This window comes from Fopius arisanus, unplaced genomic scaffold (assembly GCF_000806365.1).
Source record: "Fopius arisanus strain USDA-PBARC FA_bdor unplaced genomic scaffold, ASM80636v1 scaffold00026, whole genome shotgun sequence".
Taxonomy (NCBI): Eukaryota; Metazoa; Arthropoda; class Insecta; order Hymenoptera; family Braconidae; genus Fopius; species Fopius arisanus.
In genome coordinates, this window is record NW_011887765.1 from 383,799 (window position 1) to 388,868 (window position 5,070).

Below are 5,070 nucleotides of genomic sequence, written 5' to 3' on the forward strand. Positions count from 1 at the left end.
CAAGGATCGATGAACCTTATAGCGTCTGCCCGGTGCACTGCACCTTTTCCCTACCACTCGGATACTTGAAAAATTTTCCACTGTAATTTCCGGTACGATACTTTGAACTCCACTATGAATCCCCGAGTAATTTTCTAGTCTGAATTATTTTTAGGATTTATCCTCTTAAAATATACCGAAATTTTGGGAATATCATCCTGAATGTGGGGTGATTGTCATGTTGACTATTAGTAACTATTAGTAACTATAGTAACTACTAGTAACTATTGTCATACTGGTATAATAACTATAGACATGTAACACTGTCATTATTACCATGTCTACATATGAACTATTGCCATGTTCGCGTAGTAATTATTACCATGGTGGTATAGTAACTGTTGTCATGTTGATATAAAAACTATTACCATGTCCAAATAGTAATAATTGCCATGTTGGTAAAATAACTATTGACATACGACAGAGTGACCACTGTCATCCTGACATAGTAACCATTATAATGTCGACTCAGCAATTATTACTATGCAACATGGTAACTATTGTCATATGACATAGTAATCAGATGACATGGGATATAGATTGTTAAATTCTACAGAACACTCTGAACCCGTCAAGTTCTTCAGTAAAAATCATTCGCACTTGGCACTCGTGATATTATCAATCCCAGATCTCGACTCCCTGATTTGTTTACAACGAAACTCTTGGGAAAGGGCAGATAATTAAACACCTCTTGTGCAGTGTTGAAAATTTAGAAGCGTGTACTCGAGTTGTCCCATAATTCTATCTGAACTCTTATCTCCGTGTATCCGAGTACAGATGTACTCGGGTATTCTCAACCCGAAGAATGTACTGAAAGGGTTCAAGAACCTCTTCGTCCCCCGCTGGACTGGCTACGATGTAAAACTATACGGTTGCGTGTCCTTGCAAGGTAGAAAGACGGCTGTTAGTCGGCAGAGACGCGCGTCCCCAGTGCACCGACCTTACCGATATCATCCCGGATCGTTAGCCCGTCGTGAATATCTCGAAAAGCAGTGTCCCGTCGGACTTTATAAATAAAACCACTCTCTATTTATGTACCGAGATAAAGGATGAACAGAATTCCAGTGATTCCATCGCCAATCCCTTTTGTTTTTTTCCCTATCGTTTTTTTTTACATCTTTTTTTACCTCATCCGGAGTGATCTGTTCTCGTTTTTTTTTTTCGCTTTCTTTTTTTTTCGAGAAGTGAGACTGGAGACAATGGGCACGAGTGGGTGAATTGTGAGGAAAATAACTCGCTGAATGATAAAAATAAAAAATGTAACGATGAAGAAGGACCGAGTGTAACCGGTCCAAGGCGAGCTGCGTTCTGATAACCCAGTTTCACGTACTATCTGGCTGAATCGCGGGTATAAGGCTTCCCTCGGTACTTGCTCAAGCATAACGCTATTCCTAGGTGCCTTTGGATACACCGATATCGCCATCCTGATTCCACGGGAAAGTACAGTGGTTTTTCATTCATGGGAATTGGAATTTATGGTGCATACGGTGGAGTGACTTGAGGTATTATTAACGCATGGGGGATTTTGTCCTCCGGCGAAAAAGGCGGGAAAGTTGGGCGGACTCGAACCAGCCCACCATTTTTCAGGTAATTTTTTATTTGAATTGAAAGACTCATTGAAACAGACTATTTTAACATTTTTACACATCAGATCGACAGCATGAGTCAAGTTTGAATCGATGATAAAAAAGTCATCGATTCAAGTTCGATTTTGCACTCGATTTAAATCGATTTCTCAGCTCGATGCATTTCACAACAATTGAATATTTGATTCAATTGAGTTAATTGAGTGGATTGAATTAATTGAAGTTCCAGGGTTTTGTGGATAATGAAGGACTCTGGTTTGATGATTAAAATATCGCGAGTGATCTCTCTCGGTGATTTCGCGCTATTCCGCGAAACTACTCGGATGAATAAAGAATGACCGATACAAAAAGAACTGGGTCACTATATTCCTGATGGTTTTAATGTGCGAACCGATATACCGAAATAAAAACTATACGTAAGAAGAGGCGCGCTGGTTCGAGATGCGAGATGCAAGGTTCAATGAACCAAGTGTTGGCGCCTGATACCTTCTCCAATCGTCAGTGGACTCCACCTCTCCACGGGGTATCGCCTCATTATAATTATTATTCGACCGTTTTGACGTGTTTGTTTTCGAGACTGATATGTCGGTTAATACCCAGGTGCACGAATTTATGGGGGTCTTGAGGTTTGGCAGAATCGATAGTTTTTTTTTTCTTTTCATTTATTTCTCACGTTTTGCGAATTGTTATGGGATAATGGGGATCTCCATTGCTGGATAGCGCGAAAAAGTCAAACTTTCTCCTCGTATGGTAATTTCATTATTTTAGTTGTTCGGGTATTCGGCATCTTCCGGGGGGACTATACCGGGCCTACCTCACCTCACTATCGATTAGCGAGACGACGGTCTTCGATTTTAGGCCTCGAATTCTTCGAGATAAATTCATTGGTTGGGGAATCGAGTCTTTCGAAATCCATCGGGCTTTTAATTTTGGTTTAGTGCATTCTGTTTAGGTCACTGCGAATATAAATACGTGGAATGTCGCGGTTTATTTACGTTCAATGACCGGTAAATATCATTCAACGCATTGGAGTGGTTATATAAAACTCGATGAATTGATGAAGCGATGATCATTGGTTTTTCTGTCACTTGGGGAATAAAGTATCAATCGGGTGTGGTTATGTCAGAATCGAAGAAAGTCACGTGGCTGTTGATTTTTTTTTTTTTTGGTATTTATAGGGTTTCCGCGAGGACAAGGGATTATTGATAATTTTTTTAATACTCTTCATTAAGAAAATCCCCGTGATTCGGGGAGATGCTGAAAATTACTTTTGACAATTTTTGAAAATTATGGAATTGCGTGATGGATAATTTTGTCATAGAAAATTGAAATGGAAAAGAAATTGAAATGAATTGTAAATAATTTTTTTGGAGTAAGTCAATCAATATTTTTAACACCTCTTTAGACGCGTCAGATTGGAGAAGAATTTTTTATAGGTTTTTTTTCTTCGTGTAATAATTACGAGAATCAGTGATTAGTAAAAAAAATTGTGTCACAAAAATACATGGTTAATTGCAGTTGATAAGAAATGTTGTTTTCAGGCAGACGGCAATTAAACTCTTGAAAGCTTGTTCCACTGCATATGACCAATTGGTTGAATGACTTGGGGACCAATCCTCAGTAAGAGGATTGGTTTTTCGAGGGGCCGGTCAAGAAAGTTTAAAGTTTCGTACAACCTGCCCGGGTGAAATCGTCGGCGATGGCGCGGATGTCGTTGAAAGCCGTCAGCGATTCTCAAATTTCTTGACACCATATAAGAAAAAAATTTTCTTTTGAAAAGTGCCTTTTAATCCGCGTCAAGAAATCCATCGAGAATTTTCGCAGAATAATTGAAAATCGAAAAATCGAGTCATTGTTCATCGGGTGATCCAATTATAAACATTAATGAATGATCCAATTATAAACAACAATGAAGTTAAATTGAAGTTGAAATTGAAAATTCATTTTGGGAAATTTTCATGGGAATTTTTGTTAATTTTTTTTTTTTTTTTTTCGCCGTTAGGGATTGAAGCGTACGAAATCGACGAGTGAAGGAGCACCTGGCTCATACATATGTTAATACATAGGACTAGAAAAATATGTGGACGGATAGAAAGGATGACAAATTAGATGGTATGAATGTTATTTGGCGAGTGGCTAAATGCGAGTTCACGACCGGTCGACGTACTCGAAAGTCGATGGCTTTCCCGTTCATGTGTATATATTTAACAGGTGTACCATCAACTCATTCATATCCGAGGCACGCAATCCTCGGTATCAGCGAAATTTCTAATGCGAATTTATGGCAATTTTTGGCAGCCTAGACATGCCCGATTTTTATCTCGCCAATTAAACCGGCCATCACCTCGCTCGCCAGAATTCTTCCGAGTCATTGGAATTATCGAATTAACCGAGAGGCCACTGATAGGCAATTACTCTTAGAATTTTTACCAATTACATGAATTTTTTACTAAATTTTGCATTGATTCATGAGTCAATTTTAAACTTTCGGAACATGAGAATATGACCGACAGAGAATTAATTGAGCGTCCGAAAATTATCACAAAACTCTCAAAATAGTCCAACAATAATAATATTAGCCCAAAAAGTCACAACAAAAAATATTAACAAACAATTGATATGATAAACCTTTAATTTTGAATATAAAAAAAAAACATTTCAAGAGGTAATATTATTATTAAATAAAATTGGGATCGATGATCTAGGAAATAGCATGAAAATGGTGAAAAAAAAGATGAATTTTACCCGACCAGTAAAATGACGGTTATTTACCATGAGAAATGACTTGAAAGTGGTCAGAAAAGGGTGAAATTTCTGGTAACGAAAAAATGACGGTCATTTGACATGTCCAGTGGGAAGTGGGTGGTAGGGGGGGAATACTTTCGCTCTCACAGGTGCATGACCGAAGTGGAAAAGTGGGAGAATAAGGGACGGGCGGGAGAGTTTAATGCCGGGCCAGGCGAGTCATCGAGGCGTTCCACAAAGTGTACGTGCAGTCCGCTAGATAACGGCTCCACTTGTAACACATACTAACTACAAGGAACCATCCACCATGAGCATCCTCAACAATTACTTCCATACATGAGCCCCGCCACCCCAACCAATTAGCATAACAACTACTATTTCACCGACGACAAAGAGACATCACTAAAACAAACAAAACAATGGCTCGAGTGGAAAGCCAGTAAATACTCGAGGGGAGACATATTTACCGAGGATGCACTGAAAAATACATTATGTTTGCTAAGTAAATACACTCAGACATCAGAGTGCGCTCAATTTTATACATAAAATCACCATTTAAATTCTTGTACCGAACAAGCTTGTTTCGCGCTAATAAATTTCATTGGATGTGTCATTTGCACTGCGAAAATGGCGTAAATGGTATAATGGCACTTTCGGAATTGGTGGGCCAATTCCTTTTTCCGTTCGTTCATTTTTAGGG